General features: G+C 46.1%; 1 protein-coding gene across 6 annotated transcripts in view; it reads left to right on the top strand.

The window, feature by feature from the left end:
* Nucleotides 1–26,823, top strand: part of LOC135389015 (epidermal growth factor receptor-like) — a 152,173-nt gene that overhangs the window by 87,959 nt on the left and 37,391 nt on the right. Inside the window, exon 1 of one of the 6 annotated variants that reach the window (XM_064618935.1) lies at nucleotides 10,832–11,071. The exons of 4 other annotated variants lie outside the window; for them this stretch is intronic. The gene's annotated coding sequence lies outside the window, so the exon portion shown is untranslated. Of the gene's footprint in view, nucleotides 1–10,831; nucleotides 11,072–26,823 lie in introns of those variants that run through there. One more of the 6 variants, XM_064618939.1, reaches the window with a different exon arrangement.

The following is a 26,823-nucleotide window of genomic DNA, read 5'->3' as shown; positions in this document are numbered from 1 at the left end:
CTCTTTCTTTTTCACTATTAGGTGATCGCTTCGTAAACGCATAAAAATATAGGAGTGACGTTGCGGCTCTATATAGTACCATAGCATCATATTTTATCGCGGCAATATATCGAGATTCCTTCGATGTATATGGCTCCTCTCGGCTGCTTATCAGCTGCACCAATCCGGGCTTCCAGTTCTCTGCTCTTGGCAAAACCGCATTCTTATCGTCTTTCTTCCTTTTTTTTCGACGATACGGTCCGATCTTCGAGGGCTCTTAGCATCGAAATGGCCCCTGTTTTTGTGCCGATATTCCAAACACGTTTCCATTTAGCTTCATTAGGGTAAGAGGCTTTTGTTGGCAGCGTAGCCGGCCTTTGGTTTTCTATTTTTCGGAGCCGGGGGGGCAAAGGACTTTTGAGACTGGTCGCGATAATCGGTGGCATTAGGAAGCTGAATCGCGGCCCGTATCGAAATATTAGCGATTTGTTTATTTAATTTTGAGGTTGTTTTCCTGGTGAGGGAAGTGGGGCTGACGGACGTGACTCGGGGGTGACCTTGAGGGAAGGACGCGGTGGATCTACCGCAGCTGACAGGTATGGCGAGATTTTTCGGCAGCTTTTTGTCTTTTTCTCCGCCCCGGAAAAGTGGCTCGGGAAACACGTGGCTGTCGTCCGCCAGGGGGAGTGATGGTGCATCGCAGACGATCAGATAACGAGTTTTTTTTATTTATTTATTCGGTGTTAGCGCCGCGAAGCAACTGTGGCTATGAGCGGCGTGACGTGGACAGATGGAGAGAGGACAGCAGGAAGGAGTCGGAGACAGGGGGATTAGAATGCGTCCTGGGTCGACTTCAGGGGGAACTGTGCAGATATTCGTCAGGAATGTCTGCCGGAAAGACCCAGGGAAAACCTCTAGAGAGCACTGCCGACGGTAGGATTCGAACCCACTACCTCAACGACCTTCGCTACCACCGACGATCGGATGGTTCTACCCACACGGCCGTGCCTCCATGATACAAGGAGGTATATAGTAAATAGAAAATTTGAGCAGTTGTGCTGTCGTCGAAGCTATTTTAACGTGGTGAAAAGTAGCCAGGCAGAACGGTATAGCACGCAACGAGAGAAAACATTGTACCGAGGGTTGTGGGTTCGTGCCCCTATGTCTGGCTCTTCGACGGTTACCTTGTTTAGTTATTTTAACCAAGTATAAGTAAGCGATGCCGTACTGATATCTCTGTTCACTGTGTTGTACCACCCGTTAGCAGAGAGTTTTATTTTGGCGTACGCAATCGCCTCGCGTATACGAAAGGAAATAGCGTGTTCACACCGTGCGCGCACTAAACGCAAATCCACGTTTGCCGCATGCGGAATGCGTTCCCGCTATTTCCTTGTGTACGCAAAAGGATTGCGCGCGCATGCAGTGCTCAAGGCCTACGTAAAGTGCCTAACTGCTGAAATGCTTTCCATGGATTTCGAGTTATCATCGAGTTGTGCTGCTAAGGACGCAGTAGCGCGTAGTCAGAAAAATATTTTGGGAGGGGTTCTACGTTAACTTTACGTGGGGGAGAGGATTTCACCATCGTTTCCCCTCTCCCAAACGCACTACCAAAACAAGAGATAAACTGATGTTCTGAGGCTGGAACAACATAGAAGGGACAGATACAAACAAAGCCTCAAATTGCCTAAGAAATCAACGATGAAAGATGAAAGTCACTGAAAAGGTTAGCCAGCTGTAGGGATCGAACCCACATCTTCTGGATTGCCGGTCCAGGGCTCTACCAATTGAGCTAAGCTAACACAATCCAGCAGATGTGGGTTCGATCCCTACAGCTGGCTAACCTTTTCAGTGACTTTCATCTTTCATAGCACTACCAAAGGTACGATTTCGCCCCCCACTGGACACAATAATCTGTGCACAAAACACAATCTGTCGTGTTTTGTGCACAGATTCAATTCTAGAATGTGTACAGCTATAGCTGCATTTGTTCCCAAAAACACAAGTATGCACTGTTTTCTCGTGGACGCCGCCATATTGAAAGCGCAGCGCCGTCTAGCCTGGGGAGCCACGTTGAAAACAGTTTACCGCACAAGCGCTGGGTGTGAGCTAGCTGGCTTAGCGTTTTCCAGAGCGTTATCTTCTTGCGTTTTCGTGCCTTTTCTTATCAAGTTCAAACATTATTCGGCGGAAATCGGGGTTTTTCCTCACAGAGACGAAAATTTATACCGGGTTCACGTACGACGTCGTCGTAGACTCGCAGCGTCGACCCACCCCCCTGCTACCCCGACGGCAGACATATGTGTTGGAAGGCGTCATCCTTCGTACGACATGCAACACTTTCTTCACCCGATACCTTCGTCACGTGTCATACGAGCCGCTTTGTAAGCCGTGTCCTTTATCACACCACGTGAACATCGCACTGTCGATCCAACACCCGACGTTTCGCAGACATTTCCTTTTATTAGTTTAAAGCATCGGAAGAAATAAGATACGTTGGCAACCGTGTTTTGTTTTTCTTCGTCGTCCCAATCTGTCTCTCTGGCGGCCTTCACACTATAATTGATAATGACTATGCTGCAATAAGCGTAATTGTTACCACTGTGCAAAGTAATCTTCCGTAAACCTACCTTCTAATGGGTCGCCTTATCAAGGTGACGTTCAAGGATGGACGGACGGAGCTCTTTTGGTAAATGACGCTTTCTCAGAAAGGGATGAATAAAGAAATATGATGATAAGATGTTGATTTCACGAGGAAAGCACGGTGTCACATAGAAATGCGGGTAGAAATGGAAAGTTTTTTTTCCAAGCCGCGGATGCGGGCCGATATCCACTTCACTATCCGCAGATGAACAACAACAACGTTATTTTGAGATGGAGAGTGGGGAGGTTCATCGCCAGAGGCGATACTCTACCCCATTGCTGGTGGGGATGTGGGGAATAAAACAATGAGCCCCTTCACAATAACGATCGAAGTTTGATGGTGTCCCCAGAAATGTCAAAAGAGCAGATAAACATTCGTTCCCATGAGTGGGACAAAAGCGTCCCAAGCAGCACAGCCGATAATCCTTTAATCCCCAAGTGTCTCATTACGGCCAAAGTCTCAATACGGCCGAAGGCAGTCTCATTACGGCCGAAGATATCTCATAACGGCCAAATGTGTGACACAAGCTGTGGGGGCACACCGCCTCGGACACATTTTGGGAAGCATAAAACACAGTATATACAGAGCTACTATGGTGGATGCTTCTTTTTTTCTTTTTGGCCGTAATGAGACTTTCGGCCGTAAGGAGACTTCGGCCGTAATGAGACTTCGGCCGTAATGAGACTTCGGCCGTAATGAGATGCTACCACCCATTTACCCCTATTGCACTCGACTTTCAGTACATTGTGCTGCTTGGGGTATATCGTACCGACTTATTGCAACAAATCCTCTTTGGCAGGGCCTCAGTCAACCAATCCACCGGTCGGGATAGCCAGATATGCGAGGGTGTGAATTAGCTTGATACGATACAGATACGGCTATATCGTATTCGTGTAACCGCGGATAACGTTCCCTAGATGCAGCCACAATTGAGAGTACTTTAGTGGATCCAAAATGCCATGTCAAAGTGCGTTGTTCGTTGCGCAGTTGTGCTGCAATTATTGGTTACATTGTTCCTGAAAATTTTGTGCGCTCAGAGATAAAAGTGTTTCTTTCTTTCTTTTTTTACCTAGCATCTGCGGATTATTTCATACGAATGCAGTGATCGCGGATATTCAAAACATCCGCTCGGATGCGGCTGTATACACCTATTTCAAGCAGCACCGTAGCGGTTCCTATACATACATATATGTAGAAGAGCGGATGCTGTCCTTACCTCTCATGTTTCTTAGTAGCTTCGAGGTAATATGCTGAAGACTGTATAAGGTGACGGATTTTCATTACCGGTTTGAGGCTTTCTCTCGGTTTTCCGGAAGGCCTTCCAGACTGATCTCGGGGCTCACTTCCCTCTGAAGTCAGCCTAGGACGCAGGTTTGGCGCCTAGTACGCCATGGTTTGAATATGAATGAAAAAAGAAAAAAAAAGAAATTAAAAATAAGGATAAGAAGAAGACACGAAGCCAGGAGAAGGCGCCGATACTTCTTGATGATGTAGCTCGATTTTTATTTTCTGTTTTGGTTGTTATATATCAGCTCATCTCATTTAAGTAGCGAAACTTTGGTCCGTACCACGCATTTAATGAATTATTCCTGCACGAGCTCCATATTTTTTTTGCGGTGGAATGGCCATTTAAGGGTCGTAAACGATTTTGTCAACTATACCGCTTTCGGCATGACGTTGTTAAGACACGCCAACAGGGAGATATTGAAAACCATGAAACTGCCTCGCCACTGGTGCTAGCCGTTTTCTAACGTACAGTTTCCACGTGTTTTAACGCATTGTTGCGTAACATGTCGTCAAAATTTGCAGCGTACTTTTTTAGCCGCTCCTCACTTCATTCCGGCATGTCTTCCGCGTCACGCAGAAATAAGCGTTGCACTCTAAACGATGGCGCGCGCGCCTCATCACCAACAACATCATCAGCGGTCTACAGGAGACGTCCGAAGGAGAGCAAGCCCTGTTGGCTCTTACGCCGTGCGGCTATTTTAAAAGTACGACAAAAGTGGGTTTCTATCTGTTGGTAATCAGCTGCGTTTCTGTGGGGCTATTGTGAAAGATGTGGGCCATTTCCTTTCTTTTTCTCTTCGGTTCCTGCATTGTCTTTTTTTGTTCTTCGGTGACGCTCGAATTGCGTGTCTGTTTCCTTCTTGTTTACCAAACGTATTGGAGCACGGTTGTCAAGGGATCGGTTAATGTCAGCTTCAACTTCAACAGTCTGTTATAGCAGTTAAGTGTATTTTATTAGCTACAGCTCCTAAATACGTTTTGATGGTCCGTTACAAAATTTTAGTGCATTAATATCGTACATAAAAGGGGTCGGGACACCTTCATTGATGTAGTTCATTGCATCATGGACGCATTGTAATGCACGCCAGAATACCCGAGGAAAAAAGAATTATTCTTCCAATCCAATGTATGTGTGTGTGTCTTCCACGTGTCAAGCTTTGCGAGATACAAGCCCTCGAACACACTCCCGAGCAGAGCGCAGACGTCACAGAGAGCTCAGGGCTGCGCCCATTCCCATTGGCTGCTGTAAACACGTGACTTCTCGTGCGCTGCCTCTCTGGCGGCGGCGAGGGCTGTGACGTCAGAGACGCACGAGTTTCGGTATTCGCGGTGCCCATTTTCTCCGCTTCTATTACTCTTTACGCTGTGAAACTTTCAATGCAAGTTCACGTCGGTGCAAAGAACCATCTTTTACGTTTATCTGGGATAACCTAGGACGCAGCTGACCTGTCGCTGTTCAGTTCCAGCGTAGTTCATTTCGCTTCTGTGTACCTACAGAAACGTTGTTCAGGTAGAAAAGACAAAGGATAGACAAGGTAACTGATGTAGACAACGACGACGACCGAGCTATGACGGAGCGAGGCTCGTGAACTGCTGTTTGCATTCGTCAGCTGACCGACAGCTGATCAGCAGCTGTTCCCGGAGAGCTGGTCATTAAACGCTCTGCCAACGTGAACCCAGCCTAATTCTTATTCTAGTAGCTTTGCAGATACTACAGTAACTGAGCCAGCACTTGCATTTCTTCGGCGTAGCATTCGTCCAGCAACCTCCGGCCGTAAAGCTCCTCGCTTACACCGCTCTCATTAGGTCGACATTGGAGTATCAGTATGGGACCCTCATCAGTCATACGTGGCATAGCTCTCATTGAGTCAGCCGAGAATAGCCGAGCTCGTTTTATCCTGTCCGATTACTCTATTCAATCTAGTGTAACACTAATGAAACATAGCTTATAGGCCCACCGGATCTGAAAGCTAGAAGAAAATAAATTCTTCCGTATTTGCTTATTTTACACGTTTTATTATACAGCTTCTTTACATGAAACGTACATATTCAGGGCTTGTAACATCCCACAGCACACTGATCACAGCTTAAAGGTAACACGTAGATCATCGTTCCTGTCACAAGCCGAAGCCGAGTGGAACTCCCTTCCTCAGGCCCTGGCTGATATTACAAACCCGGCGAAATTTCACAGGCAACTATTCTCTCACATGTTCTATAAATAAATAACCGCAGTGTTTGTATTGTTTCTCTTTTCCACCCATATAATGACCTCCGTGATAAATAAATAAATAAATAGGTATATTTCAAAACTAAGTATACCTCAGTAACAATTTTCGGGCAAATTGTACTTTGGTAACTGCCTCATTAAGGTATTGTAAAGAGCACTTAATTAGACTAAGCTAATCGTTGAAATGTAGCCACCTCGATGGCATTGAGTTACACCATCAGTGTTCTTCATTGAAATAACTTATGTGGATGTATCCAGACCTTGCTTCTTGCGTTTATTGAATCGTGAAAAGGTTCGTTTTACGAGTCACCACGGAACAACTCGAGACTCCAGTGTAGAACGTAAAATTTGTTAATAACGTTGCCAAAAGTAGCAAACACGCTCTGCTGTGAATGACCCTTGGTGATTAAATCGCACTGCTCTCTAAACACAACCACTCCATTGTTCCTGTTGTAAACAAGAAAGGAAAATATATTTCCCTTCACACGGCCTCTCGCGAAGACAGCGAGTTTGGAGCGTTCTTATTTAATCACACTTTTGTTTTGTTTTTTACATCCAGTCCGGCCCCTGTGTTCTTCGAAGGTGCTCCGTTCAGCATAATATTCCTCGCGGGTAAGTGTTGAGAACTCTGGGTGTGCCACTTCACACCCGCAGCGCACCCTTCAGCGCGTATATATCCATAGCACTTAGGGGGCGTGTTGGGTTTCCACGTAATATGCCACGTAAAAAGTTGAGGCGCGCTTCAAAGAGGAAATTACAAGAAAAAAAAAGGTTATATGAAGTTAAAAAGAGCGCGCGAAGATGTCGGAGATTATTTTCACTTGTATGTGGTCCGCAATCGTAAAGGGAAGCATGCGCGGTCGCGATGGTTGGAGAGAAGTTGCACAGCGTGTACGCGTAAGTTTCGCTTGCGACGGATTCGAGATGGCGCTGTGGCTTTTTAATTACTTGGCCACTGGGCCATTTTATTTTTGTCCATTATTTTAATATTTCTTTTAGTTTAGGCTAGGTGGCGCAAGTTACCGACCATTCCAGAGGCAAAAGCCGCACTATCGACCCATCCATTCGGCAGATTGACATTAGAGAGTTTTAGTGTATCGTACGCTATCGCCTTTGCGTACGTAGAGGATAGCGTTAGTGGTTGTGCGCACGCGCAAACCTGAAAGAGAGCTTCGCGCATTGCGCAGAACAACCACGCTATCCTTTACGTACGCAAATGTGATAGCGTACGTAGGGGATAGCGTTGCTGGTTCTGCGCATGCGCAATATGTAAACAGAGCGTTGCGCATTGCGCGTAACCACCACGCGATGCCTTATGCTTTCAAAGGCGACAGCGTACGAGTGCACTAAAACTCACCGTTGTCTCTTCAGGTCTGAAAAATCAATTGAGATCAATTACAATTGCAACGGCGAAATGCGCCATGCTTACTTACATATCAGCTGTAAGCTAAATGCGAGATTGTATATCCACGTGAGCAACAAGTATTTTATCGTGCGTTCTGTGTATTTTTAGCGCGTTTTCGGCATATAGCCCCTGACGAATTTATGTTCGAGCAGCGTGGCAACACTGGTTTTGCATGGTGCCAAGATGGCGGCGTCTGATACGTGCCGAAAAATAAAGAAGCGAAAGTCGTCCCGCCTTCCCCACAAGTTATATTTTTGCTCGACTACTAATGTGTGATTAAGCACCCTCTGTAACTGGTTTTATTAAAAGAGGGGGCGCTGCAATAGAGGGGGCAGCGAAGATCGTGGCGAGCTTTAGCTGGAATGAAATCTACTTTTGTTAGATTAGCGCCCATGATTCGAACGTTGTTCTATACAGCGCTACATAATGGCTGATATGCAGAGTACGTTATCTTCGGAGCCCAAGGTGGGAAAGTTTTTTTAGAAGCCGCTGCTTGGGCGTGGTAAAAGAATGGTGTGGCTATGATGGATGGTGTGGTGGGTGCTGGAATGCGTCCTGTGTAGTTAAGCTCTCTCTTGTGCGTGATCCACGAAGGCGATAAGAGGCAAATGAGAGATGTGGTTGCTCTATCAGCCACGCATGAGGCTTCGTGAATGTTGGGAGAATGCATATATGACAGTATTTTATGTGTAGATATGAGTGATAACCGCTTTATAAAAATAGATATATATGTGCGGTCGGCTGTATATAGGGTGGGTGAGTACTTGTAGGCCATCCCTGTGCCCCAGGCCACGAGTCCAAAAGCTCTCGATCCCATCCTTCGCAGCAGGACTAGCGCACAGAGCAACGTCACCCCCTCCACATTTTGTGACATTATGGCGATACAGGAGGCGGTGTTCACTTACGTAAGTCCTATATAGGCGACGCTAGAATATCTTTGAGGTATAGGGCGTGCGGGGGGTTTCGATACGTGGGCCCGCGGGGACAGGGTTAGTGAGTGAGTGCTGTATCTTATCTAATCGTAGCTGTGATGCCCAAGTGTTGTGCTTTCTCCTTGGAGGTTTTATCAGCCCCTTGTATACAAGAGGATTGTCTAACATCGAACAACAACCAAATTAAGAAAGCAGATGCTGGAAGAAAAAACAGGTCACTCAAGGATACCCAGACTATAGTTACGCTATCTTTGAGAGACGTTCTGTTTTTTTTAGTCCAGCCCCTTCTTTTGTCCTTACCCGACGCTTCGATAATGCGGCTGGTCTATCAAACAAAACAAAGACAAAGTGAACTGAAATCGAAGTGAGTGAGTACACCGGCCTAAAAGGGGGCACGAAGCCACAATATTGTGGCAAATTCCTAATAACAGTTTTAATCAGGGATCGGAACCGGTATTTTTTGCGGTCCGGTTCGGGTTCGGGTTCGGGTTCAGGCATATTGGTTCGGTTCGCATTTAGCTCCGCTGAACCGAAACAGGCTCAGGGAGATCCCCCCCCCCCCCCTGGAACCTTTACTTCCTTCGGTTCGTAACCGTTTCATCGCATGTGGTAAGAGTGTGTGGTAAGAGTTTGTACAAAAAATAAGAAAATAAAAAAAGGTCGCTCGGTAGTACAATTATTTCACATCTGAACCGACTCCCGAACTGGTTACCGTATCAATTTTTTTTTTTTTGTTCAGTTCCGGTTTGGTTCAGGACAAGCAAAAAATTGTTCGGTTCGGTTTGGGTTCAGCAGAACATAGTTTTTTTTCCGGTTTTCGGTTCGGGTTCAGTTCCGGTTCCGATCCCTGGTTTTAATACATCGTACGCTATCGTCTTTGCGTGCGTAAGAGATAGCGTTGGTGGTTCTGCGCACGCGCAAAACATAAAGCGAGCTGCGCGCGTTGTGCAGAACCACCACGCTATCCCTTACTTACGCAAAGACGATAGCGTACTGTACACTAAAATTCTGTATTGATAGCGATCGATAGCAGCTCCGTGTACGGATAAGTTACGACCGTACGATCATGCCGAGGGGGTCATAAAGTTTCCGCAAATGCGGAAGTATAAGGGGCCGCTCTTTTTCTTTTTTGATGCCTGACCACGTGCTCGGTGTGATTTATGCCGCGAGAAGAACTCTCCGGCATCACATGCTGCCTGGATCTGTGCCAGAGAAGGCGCCGTTTGGATGACAGGTACAGGTTGCCCTTACAGCGCCAATAAAAGTCATTGGATTCATATGCGCGCCATACCAGTGAGGCACTGGGTAGGTGGAGCCGACGATCCATGCGCCGGATGACAAAGCTGCTTCCATATGACGAAGCAGTTTTTCTAGGCAGTAGATGTTGGGTGCGTTGTTGGACGTCCTGCGAGCAGCATGATATTTTACGAGAGAGGGCTATTGGGGTAAGATGCCACTGATAACAGCGAAAAGAAAAAAAATAGAGAGAAAAAAGAAGGGAGTGTACAAAATTTTGGCACGCAGGAACTCGCGCTTGGGCAATTTTAGCAGGGAAGCCGTACGCTTGAACGACGCCGCTGGATTTTTGTATGATTTTTCTCATTAGTTTTTTGGTGATACGTCCAAAGCTGTTGACGTCGAACGTGCCCGACTGCATTGCTGCATTTTGTAAAAAAAGAAGAAAAAAGAAAGGAAAAATGAAATAAGTAAACAAATGAATTGAAAACGAGGGCCAATGAATGTCGCTCGCGGAAGATCTTCGAAATAAGACCGCGGCTAAGTGCTGAATATGATTTTCGTATGCAAATAGTGTAAACGAATGCCCATAAGATACATAGCGCATCGAAAGCACCGAGGCATCATTATTTTCTAATATCACCCGCATCATCTCCCCTCCTTTCGCATTGTAAGAAGAAAAAAAAAATCATATCGATGGTTTTGAAAACCGGCTACAACCGCCAACTTTGGCGGTTATGCGCCATCCACACCTGGCAACCCTGCGCAGGCACCTGAATCGTTGCGAGGAGAAATCGAGAGGGTAAGAAAGAACCCCCCCCCCCCCCCCTCAACACATCGCTCCCGCATGAGCTACGCAAGTTGGCGCATTTTTTTTCCAGCCCTCAGTTTCTCCCCTCTCCCATTTTTCCTACTTCTCTCTCTATTCTACTACCTTGCGGCGAGACAGGTTTCTATTTCTCCTTACCTCCTCTCTCGAATGCCTCATCTCCCTCCTCCTCCTCTGCTCATCTACCCCTTGTACCGTGCCTTGTACTTTGCTTGCGCGCCCGAGAAACCACCTTGCGTCCTCCTCCTTTCTTTTGACCCCTCCTCTCACCTGCCTACGTTTCTCGTCTTTACCTTGGCCAAAAAACCACTTGCTGTGTACGTCTCGACGGAGGCCGTGTGTGTGTGTGTGTGTCTTACGATGTTTTTGAAAAACTTACGGAGAGTTCACGTGCGGTTTTCCTAAACCTGTGCTGCGAAGTGTCTCTTCGACGAAAGTATATAGCAAGGAGTTCCCTTCGTTGTGTGCTTTGTGAAGTTTCCTTTAACGGAATACGTACACATACTCGGATTCGTTCGGACATCTTCCAAGCAACGTAAGTCCTCTCGCTTGTTGTGGAGTTAGGCCTAAGAGGTTGTTCGAAATGTAGCGATCGTGTTCGTAATATCGAAGCTTAATGTACGGATAAGTCGAAATGCGACAATGTAGAGTGTTGAGCATCGCCTTATGCGTCAGTTGAGATGACGATGTTGACGATTGGCACGGAACTCTTACGCGATTGGCGAATGGGATTGCCGCATTTTTTTTTTCTAACGCGTTGTTCCTGCGATGGAATTCTGAGGTGTGTGTGTGTGCGACAGGTGTTGCGAAACATGTGTACAATTCGCCGCCAGGTTTGGCACTTTCTGGTTGGATAAGATATAGCGTGGTAACCTGGGAATGGGGTAACGACTTTTGAGACGGAGGCGGTACGCTATCTACGTAAATAGGACGTTGCGCGGACAATATATATTCGAAGGCAGTGTGAAGGTGATACAAACTGAGAAAAAGAAAAGAAAAGAAAAGTAAAACACTCCGAAAAAGTAGACGCAGAAAACACTCGGGAGCACGAGAAGCTTGAAGTGAGTGCAGGTAGAGGCTTGTTGTTTACATTCCCTCAAGTTCATGTTTTCTGCCGTCCACGCAGTAAGGAGAGGCCGCCTGAAGTCTGAGCACACGAAACTCAAACCATTTACTGTTCACGCGTTACTGTTATTGCCAACAAAAACTACTGGATCGCGCTTCCACGTCGGTACTTCCTCAGAAACGAAAACCAGATTCACTTCGGCCTCGCACAAAGGTCGTTCGAGTTTTCAGCTGCGGTGACCGGTCGCGTTTTCTTGTTAGAGAGTTTTAGTGCGTTGGAAGGTGTTCGGAATAACAGTTCCGAAAACGCAGCGAGTGACGTCACATTGCGGATTTGATAACTTCTTTTATCGAACCGTCTACGCACACCAGGTACATATGGACAACACAAAAGTCGCTACATCGTGTACTGCGGTTCCCAAAGGGACGTTTCGGACAGCGCACGGACCTGGCAGGTGTATATTGAGATTAGAGGGTTGCGTGCCAAGAAGCACGGAAGGTAGCTCGCGATATTTAAAAACGCTGCGCTTCAAAAGTTTCCTCGCATAATCGTATGCGCGTCTCCTTGTGGGAGTTTGGTGCGTAGGAAAGCGTTTTTCTGCCTTTGTCTTTTTGGCGTTGGTGCTGCCGTCCTTTAAGGAGACTATGGCATTTAGTTTATACGTGGGGTGCGTGGATTGAACAGTCTGGTTAGCGAGGTCGCTTTTTTGTTGTTGTTGTTGTTTCTCTTATTTTTTTTTTTTTTTTGTCGCGCAGAACGTGTTGCAGAGAACGTAGCCGGAGAAGAAGAAATAGTTAACGGATCTTAAGAATTGGTGTCGCAGGCGTGTTTGGGTGGTTAACGTGAGTCAAACCTGACAGCGCAACCTCCAGAGTCAGCGTTGTCGTACGAACTTCTTTTTTTTTTTTTTTTTTTTGCTTCCGTGTAAACTGCAGTGCGGGTTTTGTCAAAGCTTATGCCCTGAGGGTAATAAAAATATAAATAAAGCAGCAATAAATTAATAAATAAAAGCACCGTGGAAGAAGGCCCATGTTCATGAAAGCGTCCGCTCGCTTGCGGTTACTCAAAGGTGGTCCTGTAGACTGGGAGATGGTGGGTTCGAGTCCTATACCACCAGCTGTGCTGTCTGAGGTTTTCTTTGGGTTTTCCGTCAGACTTTCCAGACGAATGTCGGCGCAGTTCCTCCGGAAGTCGGCCCAGGATGAATACTCGTCCCGTTGCCCTTACTCCTTGCAGCTGTCCTCTCTCCATCTGTCTACATCTGTACGCCGCGCATAGCCACAGTCGTTTCGCGGCGCTAACACGGAATAATAATAATAATAGTAATTAATAATAATAATAATTAAAAACTGGTCAGCTGAATTATGTAACTGAACGGCGGTCTGTGTTCTAGAAGTAAAGTTGTGCTGCTTTTGAGAATGCTTTCTGTTGTATGAAAGTACACGGCGCAGCTTGAGTAAAATAATAGCTTATAGGTTGGCGAAAAAAAAAACACCGATTAACTAGATGAGTATGTACTTTATTTAATGCTTTTTTTAATGCTTTTGTAAAAAAAAATGCTTTTGTAAAAAAAAAAAAAAATACGGGTTATAATTCAATATTTTTTTTATGTTCAGGTAGTTACAGCATGCGAACATGACTGACGATAATGCTAAGAATTTGAGTCATTAGTTCACATTAAAAGGGATAAAAGTGAGCAAACGAACAGCGGAACAAAGCACACACACGAACACTACGCAGTGTTTTTGTTCTGTTGTTCGTTTGTTCACTTCTTTTGCTTGTAACGTGACTGAGAGTTCCCTTTTGCTACGAAGGTTCCAAGGCTCCAAATTCTGCAGCCTTCATGGACACACACTTGTGACGTCTGTTCAAAATTGTCGCAAACATATTTTAAAGCTGGAAGAGCAGAGTACAATTAGACCACGTTTTCCTGACTCGCTAAACACCAGAATATTCTTAAAGGTCAAAGCTACAACTATTCCCCGTTCATAATTTGTTGCAACGGGTTTTCATTATTAACAACAAACAAATAACAATGTCCCTCGTGAAGCTTTGAAACAATAGAGTATTGGGGTTAATTTGGAAGATTAGCCCCATTCGGTTGAACAAAAGGCCGAAGCAGCTTTTGAAAGAGTTAAATCGAAGTTGTTTTAGAAGATGGTAACGCGTTAGCAGCAAAAACGTTTATTAAAGGAACATCTTCTAACGTTGCCAGCAGCGTTGGGAGGTTCAAGATGCTGCCATATTTAGGAGTTTCTGTCCGGGATACCAGTTTTAAAACGCGCTCGAATTTCAGTCCACGTAACACGTTCGATGTGAAGTAAGCTGAACTTGTGCCGTGTTTTCGACAAACGGCGTGCTACTAGCCTTAGTACGTTGCTGGAAATCCTCTTCACATGACAGAAGTGTAAGTGCGTGCTAAATTAATACAGCTTCGACCATTCGAGCGACTTTTTGAACATCCAAAAACTTACGATGAAAGATGGAAAAGGTGAGCCAGCTGTAGGACTCGAACCCACATCTTCTGGATTACCGGTCCAGGGCTCTACCAATTGAGCTAAGTTAACACACCTCCCTATAGCGACTTCCAAGGGCGAGTCATCTGAAGGGACAAATCATCCACTCTCTCGCACTCATCCCCCCCTTTCACTCTTACATTTTTCTCACTCATACACACAATCATATGACGGGATCGACGCAAGCGGCAACTGTTGAACATGAGAGAACTGATGTTCTGAGGCTGGAACAACATAGAAAGGACAAATACATACAAAGCTTCTGTATGTATTTGTCCTTTCTATGTTGTTATTTGTCCTTTCTATGTGGTTCCAGCCTCAGAACATCAGTTCTTTCATACCAAAAAACTTGCCAACCTTCATCGCGATTTTGTCTCTAGAGGCAGTTGTGATCAAAACGTCTAAAAGGAGGCTTATGCAGGACATACAAAAATAAAAATTAAAAAACTAATAATAATAAAAATAAAAAGGGAGACGCACCAACAACATCCTTGTCTTGGACGCTCATCATGCGTCCCCATCCTCACCACTCTACTTCTCCGTCATTGTTACGCATATGTATTCCTTCCTCCCAAGAAGAGCGCAGCATGGACCTTTGACGGACGTTTCGTCTCGTCGCACGTGTTGTCCCGCGACGGAGTGACCCGGTTTGTGCGTTCCCGCGCGGCTTGCCGAAGGAGAAAATTAAGATTCGTCATACACGCACTGGAGCACGCAGTTCGCATGCGAAACGAGCCCGCGCGTAGTGGCCCACCGACGGCTTCTTTGGCCACGTATACGCCAGGATTAATATACGGTGGACCTTCGTGAGACACGTCCAGAATCCGGCTCTCTCCGGCGATGATGTGGTTGATGCCTTGCAGAGTTGCGGGCAACCATTTCTGCCCTGGGCGAGTTCTCAGAAGTAAAAGGGTAGATGATGCCTGTTTGTCTCGAGCCCTTTGCTTCCGTGAGAGCTGACTGTTGTGCGAATTAAGGCGCGGGAGAGGGGGAAGCATCTCATTTGTGTTAAATTGGAGTAATTGATGGCGGAAGATTACTGATTCGTGAGGGAGCCAGAGATGTATAAGGTGATAAGTGATCGGTGGAACGTAATCCTGTGGGAATACTGCGGGCGACGCGGGCATTAAAACACTCTTTGATAACGATTACGAGAAATGACAGCAACGACAAATCGGAGTATATCAGGAATATGCTCCAGTATCGTCTGTTATCGTGCTTCCGTTTGACCGACGTTCTTCATAAAATTGACAGAATCATCGATATCGTTATCGGTTGTGCAACTGCCCAAGCAGCACAATGTACTGAAAGTCGAGTGCAATAGGGGTGGACGGGTAGGTGGAAGACCTTGAACAGACTCGTGATACTCAAGAACATTGATAAGACACATACCGCCCAGTCCTATTGCACTCGACTTTCAGTACATTTTGCTGCTTGGGTGATAGTTTCGTTCACTGTGATATACCGTCACTGTAGTGTATTGTTATCGGCTAGAGACTGAGGTTGAGCGATAAATTAGACGTGGAATCGGTTGTAAAAACGCAATGGTGTACTATACTCCGTATAACAGTTGCGCACTGTCCAAACTAATCTCTGGCAGCGCCCTATTATTTCGCAAGTTTTCTCATTACCGACCAGGTAAATTGAACATCTTATCTTCTAATCAGTAAGAGTATATATCACCGTGGACTGTACGGTGTTGCAGGCACCATTAATCAACCGCTGCCGTAATTAGTCCTCCTATCTCCGTTAACCATCGCACCGCGAAGCAGAAACCGTCTGCCAAAAACCAATATTGAACGTGCAATCTCTTTGACTTCCCTATTGCACAGGAGCAGCTTCATCGCGGCGGCTCAAAGTCAACATTAGCGCATATAATCAAACAGCGTTATTGCTCCAAGGCGTCAATCGACACGATGATTGGATACGGACTACCGGATTGGCTACAGGCCGGCCTCGTCCAATCGGGCACGCCGATCTCGTCTTCTTGTGTGTGCCGAATCCACTTCCGTGTGAGCCCTGTCGTCTGTTACTGTTGTGGCACGAAAATGGCCCTGCTGGGAACGTCTTTCGCACTGCCATTCTGAAAGAAGAAAACCATTTCGCGGACCGGAAATTAAAAAGCAGAAACGACATGGTAGGCTTCTTATGCTTCCGTATGAGATAACGTTTCATCCAGTTTTTCCAGATTTTGTCAGTGTTTGCCAGGTTATTCGACACGTTTATTAGACATTCAGGGGCCTCATGATTTTCTACCGGGAATCTAATTTGTCCTTCCCAGGGTGTGGTGTCCGGAGATTGTTACTTTAATGGCACCACATTATCAGTCGGTAAAATCGACGATTTAACCTCACAGTTGACGCTATTTGACGTGACTAACGTAAACGCGCTGCTTTTAATCGAGATAAGTATCGTAGATAAGATAAGTATAAGCTGCGGTGCACATTCCACAGGAAGATTGTCCTTAAAGTCGAGGCCGACATCAGGCCAAGATTGGTGCAATGAAGAGGCAACTATTTATATAAGAAAATAGAAAACAAGGCGAGGAAGGCGGTGATGTTTCGTGTTTTGTTTTACACATCAAACGCAGCGTCTCATGTGTCAGCTTTATATTTTGTTCGAAGTTTGCCTCGCGGTGCTCTTTAAAAACATTTCGAGCCACTTCTCCTCAAAGAGTGTCCTCACCTGAGCACACTTCCTAACATCTGTGCACAGCTGAGGAAACTTCTAGACTCGGAATTTCGTGCCTTTTCACATTTTTTTCTAAAGTCAAGCTCTCCTCGCCATTCGTTTCCCTGTCTTTCACGAAGAAGCGAGATTAGTGGCGAGCCTGTAAAGAGATTGGCATTCCACCGGCGAGCGACGGTCAACAAGCAGGTGCCCTCCCTTTCCACCGGCTTAAAAAGGGTCCTCAGGTGCGTCGCCGAAAATCCTCCACCGACCTTGAGATCGGTATCGACTGTTTGAAAAACTGTCTCAGGTTTTTCGTGTTCGCCGCTCGGTTTGCGTCTTATCAGCTGTCGCCTTCGTTCGCCTATTGCTTTTTTATATTTATTTATTTATTTGTTTGCCTGCCAGGTCAAAGTGGAGTTTATTTATACTGCACGTACCCGATGGAGTTCGGGGGGTACACGCGAGGTAGTATAGAACGGCACTTTGATTGGCTGAGATCGGTCACGTGTGCGTGCGGCAGGTTGGTGGGGGGGGCTTCGTTTGGGGGCATTACTACGCTCGTGGTTTGCTTCTTAACGAGGATTCTTGTAAGTTGTGCTCTTTTTGTGGGACTTGATGTCTTATCGATTATGTGCAGCCTTATCTTATGGCGGGCTATACTTATACTTATGGCATACTTATCTGCGTTCCCGATCATTTTCCTCTGTTTCTTCTTCTTTTTTTTTTTTTTTTTTGATTCCGAATCTTCCCAGGCAGCACAATGTACTGAAAGTCGAGTGCAATAGGGGTGGACGGGTAGGTGGAAGGCCTTGAACAGACTGGTGAAACTAAAGTACATTGATAAGACACATACCGTCCACCCCTATTGCACTCGACTTTCAGTACATTGTGCGGCTTGGGTCGCCAAAATTTTGTTTCCGATATCAACTCAATACTGGTGCGCCAAGACGTGCATTGCACTTGTTAAACGCCGTTTACGTAGAAATATAGAGTACACAAACAAAAGTGTGGCTCTCCAGTCATGTCGTGCCATCCGTGACGTAACGCGGGGGCTCTTAATTCGTCCCGCTGTAGACACGTCCGGAAACATGGGTTGACAAGGAGCGCCCTCCCTTTGGACACCGTTGACTAAACACGAGGCTAAACACACGGTGCGAGCGACCTCTAGCGGTCACGCCTGACCGATAATGATGCCCGTAATTCACTGCTAGACCCAACAACGGTGTGACGCGTAGCACATGCCGCTCTCGTCTTCCGTTACCGTGAAAGCACTTGGCGCTTTTGTCCGATTTATCTTTTTCACGAAGCCCCGTCTTTCATTTTGTCGGGTTTTCATTGTTGCCTAACTTAATTATCGCAGGTATGAGGAAAGAGTGATGACGAAATGACTAGGATGTACCCTTTAAAGCTATAGGCCATATTTTGCTAAGATCGGTATGCTTTCCAATTCACCTCCTCGCGTACTTGCATATTAATGTGTCCACTTCTTTCCTCTGCTGGTTGGATTTGGCACATACAGAGAGGGATAGCATTTTGTTCGTTTTATTCAACATTCGTTATAAGTGATAGAACAGCGAGGGAGATAGAAAATTTGAGCTGCTACACAAACTATAAAGCCCTTGTATCTCGTTAATAAACAACACCAAATTAATGACGCAGCTTTTGCGATGCGTATTTAAGTCGAGGTCCCATAACTGTCATAGAGCTGCTGTTCGATTTATCCCGTACGGGACGCACACTAGGATCCTCCGCTTACAACGATCGAAGCCGCCCAACCCTTCCGTGCGATCGCGTATCCCCTTTGACTGATGTGCACAGCGGAGCATGACGCTCCTTCGCGTTGAACGGTGGCAGTATCGCGTGTGTAGCAATGTCATTTTTACCGACGCGCCGGGCGATAAGTCTAAGCGGCTATTCGCATGCAAATGCTTCGTGCGACTCCACCCATGTCAAGGGGAGAAGCGTCTACGTGCTTTACAAGCACCCGTTTTGCCGTCGTCAACTTCCCCTTCCTCGTGTTGAACGCAGCGCGCACGGGTGGCCCATAGTGATGCTATGAGAAGTAGGCTTAGTGTCACTCTTTTAATTGGAGCAGACGACAGTAATTGCTGGTTTTGGTTTCGCTGTCGATGGAAGGCGTACTGTGTGCTGACTTGTTTGTTAATCATTAATTACAGTATGTTTTTCTTACTGGCATTGTCTCATAAACAATGTGGATCCAGGTTCGCAGTCTGTATTCCTGTGCAAGATTTCATCAGAAGGAAGAGGTGTGAACGACACAAATATACTTTGATTCTATGTATATTTATATCATAGTTGTGACACCAGGAAGGAAAAGTGTGTCAGTTTGAAATGCCGCTGATCACTTAGTCAGCAGCAGCAGTAGCTCGCGGAAGAAAAAAAAGAAAGAAAGAAACAATAATAAAAGCTATGGTCAAGAAGCTTTGAGTTCCGCTTGGCTGGACAGACAAACCATCGTAGCTCTATTCTAAGGGGAGGGGTAGCTCGCACGGACTGCTCGGAACAGGGACGCTTGTTAGTGCACTGTCAATATACTTCCGCCTTTTTAATGTGTCGCGGGCAAGGGGTCACAGAGTGCAAGTCATCTTTAGGCCGGCAATTTAATGATTTAGCTACGTTTTCAAAAGGTATGTACACTGAATTCCTTCAAGGCCCCCTGAACGACGTATTTTCTGCTCAAAGAGATCACGGCCTCGCGGCGACCTTCAGAACCCCGTCTGTGAGTCCCCCTTGTGTTCGTAGACGAGACAGCACTATGGTACGCCTGCCTGACCTAGCTCACTTGCCCTCAACCATAATGGCCACGGGCTGTCGTAAAAAAGTCGCTTTGTGCGCTACCCCGCGTTGTCTGTCTTCCGACCCAGACCCCGCACGAAAAGAACCAGCTCGCTTTAAAATAAATAAATAGACAAACAAACAAAAGGACGCTTTTTGTTAGACCTCCCTTCTTAGACGTATTTCGATATTCTTGGATGCGTGCTACTCGAGTCTGAAAGATGTAGGGCAGCATCTCGTCTGCATTCATTCGATCGTCTGCAATGAATGTCGTCTGCTAAAAATGGCATTTTGGTTTCGTTAGCAGACGATAATTTGAAATGATGCATCTGTTTGGGGGTAGTGCTTTGCCCTCATTTCGAGGAAGGAAAAAATCACGGTGTGCTTTTTTTAGGCGGATCCTTACTTATTAGTGTCGTCTGCTTTCGGAAAGCTCGTTACGTGGGTTTCGATTGTCGTACGCGTTGAACGCGTGACATACGGCGTCGTGGGACGGACGAGCGCACTGCTAAACGTAATAAGCACAGGGTTCGTCATGTATTCCACTGTGATGGTGATATTGCGAGCCTCGTCTCGGTAATTGAAGTGCACATTTAATAGTCTACATTATTCGGTGTAATTTCCCCCTACCATGATACAGCTCTTTTTGCCGTCGTATCTTTCATTCCAGAGGTTAGACGGTTTGAGGACTTCAGCGAGAGACTTTCCATTGTGTTTTTCGGACTTTGTGTACGTACATTCTATATGCGCGGTATCTCCAACGCATCTCAACGAAACGCACACAACGTTAAAAAGGTGCGCCTAAAAGCATCACGTGGTCCTGCCTTCCTCGCACCTCGCAGTACTATATACATACCGCGATCGAACCTGCCGATAAGTCTCGCTTGCCGGCTTCATTTTTTACCCCTCCCCCCCCCTCCCGCGGAATTCCCCCTTTGTCCCCCCCCCCCCCTCTCTCTCCACCAATCGTATACGTAGCAAGCATGCTACTTGCCTTCCCGGAGCGTTAGCGAGTTCCAAGTCCCGCTGAGAGCGCGCGTTCGAAAAAGTGCCAGAGGTCAGAGACGCCTCGGCGGGCAGGCAGGTTGGATGGGCTGCCTGTCTAGGCCTACAAGTTAGGCCTAGATGTTAGGCTTAGCATTCCCGCATCCTCACAAAACCGGTCCTATGAGCTCAGGGACCTGATCCTCGGCGGAATACGTCGTTGTTGTTTGCGTCTTCTCTCGAGAGATGCTTCTAAACACGCAGGGCTGGAAAGGTGGCGGGAGGGGGGGGGGGGGGACGATAAATTGCAGTTGGGATGCAGACGACAAGATAGTGCTTGCGGAGACGCTTATAGTGTGACGAGAAAATGTACCGCAGGCAGAAATAGGACGAAGTGAAAGTTGTCGATATGTGGTTTGAAACCTAGAGAAAAAGGGGGGGGGGGGGTCAGGACTTACCTGTCGTGATCGGCTTTGAGGGTCTACGTTTGCACGGGTCTACGGATAAAGTATATTTTTATTTATGCCCTTCGTGAAAGAAAGGGGTTTTTCCAGATTTCCGTCTGTGCTGATTGGCCTGCTTCAATGCGCTTCGAAAATTTTCATATGTGGGATCGCCTCGACTGCGCCAAACATTGCCTACGCAACGCTGAACGATGTTCATTTATTTATTTATTTACAGTTTCAGGGTTATTGTTGTAGGGCGCAGCCTCTTTGATTGATGTGGCAAGTTTCCCCGTCCAAGAATTTAAAGGAAAAAAGCTAAATAAAATACCGCGAGATTGAAGAATACACAATTCAGTCTGCTTTGTGGTACTCTATTCCTTTGCTGCGCTGATCCTCCGCGAAGGACAGCAACGAGACATCGCCTGTCATACTTCAGGGTTCTTTATTTCTTGTGGAGTCAAACAAGATCACAGATAATCAGCTGTTATTACCGCTTGGGATTGCCGGCGCGCACGCGATTTCTCCGTCTATTTCATTTCAAGGAAACGTCGCTTTCTGGGCGAGGATGTGTGACGCAGGACGAGAAAACGACCGTCCCAAACTGGTTTTCAATCTGCAAGGTGGATACGTATATCGGGAAGGACAGCTGGAAGACTTGGGTTCATCGAAACATTTCCACGCTGTTTATCTTTCTTTAAAGATAGAGAAAGCGTTCAATATATACGAGCTAGAAGACCCGCGTACTTTCCTTGGTGGCTAGTCACTTTACCAAGCAATATTATTCTTAATAGTAATTCGGGATTTTGTGTCGTGTGGCAGCTGTGATAATGAACGACATAAACTGTGATCTGTCTGTTGATTAATTTTGCCCCTTTTTAACCGACACTTAAATGTATTCGTTCTTTTGGCACGATAGGGTATATCCTATACCTCCTTGCTTGGTGGGGGGGGGGGATATATTTATTAGAACAAAGGGAAAAAAAAGGGGAAGGTCAGTCAAACAGTACGCCGGTTCCTTGGCTATTTTATTGCGGTGCCACAATGTGAAGTGTCTCGCCATATTCACGTTGCTGTCGCATGATTCAGTTTGTCCAGTGATTCGAGGCATTCTGACATTTCTCCTTAATGCCTTTCTCTTCCCCTTATATACCTCTCACAGCTTTCCTTCCCCTACACATTACTACTTTGTCAGAAGCTCAAAATTGTCGAAAGCCCCAACATGAGCTGTCCTAGTCAAAGAGGTAGTTCTATTGGAACGCACATAACGACTTCATGTCAAAATGTCATGTCGCCCTCACAGAGGTGGGCAACGTCACGACTAACACCCTGGGCCGACTTCTAAGGGAACTGTGCGACATATGTCTGAAAGCGTCTGAGGAAGAACCGGGAAAGACCGCAGACAACACAGCCGCCACCGGGGTTCGAACCCGGGTACGCCCCAGTCTCGACGTGACGCGGCCGGCACGCTAACCACTGAGCCACGCGAGCTGGTGTCACTAGTTACGACTGCATATCTCTAGTGAAAGTGACATCATTCGAGATTATCCAATCAAAAAGGGAAAACGAGTTCTCTCTCCGGAGCGACACTTCGGCTTAGAATGATGTTGACGCAGTCGCTATATATGTGTGTAACTTGGCAGCAGGTCGATGCGAGGCGTGGTCGCCACTCCGTCACTCAGCGTCTACAGGAACCCGTGGATATGTAAATCAGGTTATAAAAAAGCAGAACAAAGTAGGAAGTTAGATGTGACGCCGTCGCTATTACTGTCCGTCGGAATGAGGACTAGACGTTATTGAGCCGACCTTTCCCCGCGTCATGCGTCTCGTGGTTGACAGTTTGAATTATAGGGTTAAGGTTACCACGCTAGTTTGTTTCCGTATGTTGAAAGACAGGGAGCTTGCCTTGAGAAACGGTGTAGAAAAAACGTGACACAAATAATTTGAGTGACAAGCGACCGAACTGCAAAGAAGAGAGAACTATATTTTTTCGAAGTCCAAAGAAACGTCATTTTGGTATAGCTCCAGAGAGGGGGGTTCAAACCCCTCCCCCCCCCCGAAATCTTACCTTTGGTAGTGCATTTGGGAGAGGGAAACGAGGGAAGATCCTCCTCCCAGATGTAAAGCCCCCATAGTACCCCCCCCCCCCCCCCGAAATCTTTTTTCCTCTCTACGCCACTGTGGTAGCTTATTGTAATTGAACTTAAATTAAAGCATAATCAGTAACATGTCTTACAAAGGATGATACAATGTGTTACGCACAGAAACGCAAAATAATAATACGAAAGTAAGTAACGCGCATTCTAGCATTGTGAGCGGTGTTACTACCAAAAAGTATTTTTGGTTGCGTTCTCTGTGTTGACAGTTGGCACACGTACTACTAGTATATAGCTGTCTTAATATACCTGCTGGCGTTGTATGTTGTCGAGGTTTCGCGAGAGAGCATGTGTACAGAAACGCGTTTTTTTTTAAATCCGTTTTCAGAAAAAGAAAAGTCCAATGCCGAACTTTGACGCTCGTATATATATTTCTAAAAATAGCCGCGAACTAGGCCATTTCGCCTTTCAGTTTTTCATCTGGCATTTCGTCGTTGCCGTGTGGTGTAGTTCGCTTCGAAGACCATTTATCGTCCCGCTGCTGTAAAATCCGTGAAGCGGACGCCTGCCGCAGGGTGTCGCATTGTCGCCTTTTGTGAGCCCACGTGACAGTTGGTGGCTGCCGTAAATCTCGCCGCACGGCGCTGTGTCTGCTGTCAAAAGCGACCAGTTTATGTCCGTAGCCGTGCGCATAAGCCCTTTGCAATGAGTTATACGCGAATATTCTTTTTTTTTCTTTTCATATATATACACATAGATTTTATGAGGTATGTCGAGGCGTTTATCCCTTCCTAATTCGGCGTAGTGTGTGACGGCCATCTTTTTTTTTTTTTTCTTGCTCTGTTCTCAGCGTCGTCGTCTAACAAAGATGTTCCGAGAAATGTCGTAAAACTTTACGAACGAGAAGTTCTCGCGAGGCCGCGCGAATATCGTGGCCAAGATGTTGTTTAAACATTCGATTCTTTTGCCGCTTGTCTTCTGTTAATAACAGCAGTAACAGTTAAGAAAATCGTAAAGCAGTTAATTCACGGCAATAAACGGATGCTTTCGTCACAGTCGTTATCTGTGACCCATGTGTCAGTCAAATAATTGCGGTACAGAGTGAAATGCTATCATCTCGGCAGTAGTTCTCGAAAATCTTGTCTTCCGCGTTTCTTCTCCCATTACGGGGTTCCATTTTCACCAGCTATTGATCACGATAACGTGACGTCGAGTATATACGTTTCTGAGGGCTGGGTTTATATTTCACATTTCATATTTTCCATCCTTTCTGCCTCACTGACTCACATTCTTTACAGAAGAATGCACATCTTTATGACGGCGGACGATTCGAGAGCACGTTCTTCTGCTTAATTTGTGATCGCTATACCTGTGCACTTCCTGCACAAACAAGCTCGTCATCTTCAACCGAAGATCAACAAAATCAATTTTTAAGACATACAACTCCCCCTAAGCAGAGTTTAGAGGTGTCTGCATCGTGAAGGGAACAATAGGATATCACTTTCGTCCTCTGTCGTCTGCTAGAGTCATCGTCTGCTACTCGCTTGGCGGGTCTCACATGACGAAGGATGACTCTCCGGGGAGAATCTGGACTCAAAGATGAAACTTCCGTAATTGGAGTAGTGTCCCCGATGTTCAACGTCCTGTGACCGTCTTCTGTTGCTACTGCAGCTCCTCCTGTTGTGAAGTACTACTGTCAGCGAAGGAGAAGGACACGAAAACATGTTGACGTTTGAAGGTTGTCGCTACTCTGCTGCGAACGGGGTGCTGATTTCAGCCGGTTTCTTTCAGGAAACGGGTGGTTCTCGAGACAGGTGACAAGGACAGGTGACAGTAATATTTTTTTTTTTACCAGGTGCAACATATTTCTTTGTCTTATTGGTAAAGAATGCACCTGCTGAACAATCACAGCGACGAATGGCGTCCTAAACGGGAGCTACGTCCGACACTAATTTATTCAGTGCTGACTTTTTAAATGGCTCACTAAACGGCTCTGACACTTAAGGCGTGACCTTCGAACATATACTATATTCTAAAGTTTAATTTAACAATTCGGGGTGTTACGTCCCAATAGAGGGTGTTTGCTCTAACGTGTCCAGAAATTATATTTACAGCGAGCGATAAAAGAAAAAGCAAGTGCTACTTTTGTGCCACTTGAGTAAGAAACAGGTACTGCTTCACTAGTAGCACCTGTTTCTTAGTCAAGTAGCTGAAAAGTGGCGCTCGTTTCTCTTTAATCGCTCGCTTAAAATAAAATTTCTGGACACGTTAGAGTCAAACACCCTGTATATAATTATGAGCGATGCCATAGTGTTCGGCCTGTATAGATTAATTTTTGCCAATGTGAAAGTTCTTTAACGCGGCATATATGAAGGCAAGCTGGTGGACAAACTCCGTGGCAAACCAGGCCTGAGCAGTGGGCGAACGCTTTGTCTTCAGCGTTTGCCCACTGCTCAGAGTTATTTTTAGCATGGAGTCCTTTAATGTAGCGCTGTAACATTCGACAGGGTTCGTACCCGCAACCTCGGGACCACATGCTACCAACTGATCCACTGATGCCAGTACAGTCAAACTCCTTTAGAGCGAACACCTTTTTAACGAAAATACCACTACAGCAAATTTTTTTGCGGTCCCGCTGGAGCCCTATAGGTCCAATACTGGACATCATTTTTAATGAAAATACCTTTACTGCCTTACCTTTAATACCTTTAATAATAATAATAATAACGAAAATACCTTTACTTTACTATTTTGTTTGCTGTCCCCTGAGTTTCGTTGTAAAGGAGTTTGACTGTATAACATATTTTGCGAACCAGTTTGGAAACCGTAACGGAAAAAGACTTCGGTTCGACTCGGAAGACGGACAGATGCCCAAGAAAGAAAGACAGGTTGGAAGCATAGAGTGCAACCGAGTTCTTCAACTGTTCTTCAGCTGTCTGCTTTTCTCCAGCTATGCCGCTGTGGAAGACGCGGCCGGTGCTCGCCACGCCCACTCCTAGCACCCGTCGAGGCGGGGGGAAAAAATCTGACGCCGTATAGGTATTAGGGGTTGAAAGAGATGGGCTTTCTAGGTAAGGGCAGCATACGTGTCTGACTTCTCGGAAGTGAGTTTCTCAGTCGTAAATAATGTCTTTCGGCAGCAGAAGGAATACAGCGAGCGTTGTGGTCTCTTTCGTGCTTTCGTCGATGTTGCGTTGAATGTCAAATGTAACGGAGAAGAATTCTATGAAGTAACCGGAAGAAACTTTGTCTGATATACGGTTTTGGAAGTAGGCAAGTTGAGTTGGTTCTCTCAAGCAGGAAAACGAATCGAAAGCTCACTAGCTCTATGTAATGGTCTAGCGAGCGTGTAATCTCTCAGCAGGACATCCTCATATACCGTTCAACTTGACTGTGAATCATTATTTTGAGTCTCTAGTCTGCATCTTTTTGTATAAGTGTCAGTGGCGGATCCAGGGGGGGTGGGGGGAGAGGCGGTTGGGCGATAGCCATCAAAACGGCTCTCCCCTCCCCCACTACGCGCTTAAACAAAGAACCCCCCCCCAAAAAAAATACACACACAAAACAACAACAACAACAACCCAGTGTCTGAATCCGCCCCTGATTAGCGTTATGTATATATTCTTTTTCTCTACTAGTTTGTTACGCATCATGAGATGCACTTACTGCCCCCCCCCCCCCCCCCTGCCCTTTGGAGCCTCTAACGTTAATAC

Source organism: Ornithodoros turicata, chromosome 3, assembly GCF_037126465.1.
Source record: "Ornithodoros turicata isolate Travis chromosome 3, ASM3712646v1, whole genome shotgun sequence".
NCBI lineage: Eukaryota > Metazoa > Arthropoda > Arachnida > Ixodida > Argasidae > Ornithodoros > Ornithodoros turicata.
This window is presented reverse-complemented; position numbering and strand designations above follow the sequence as displayed.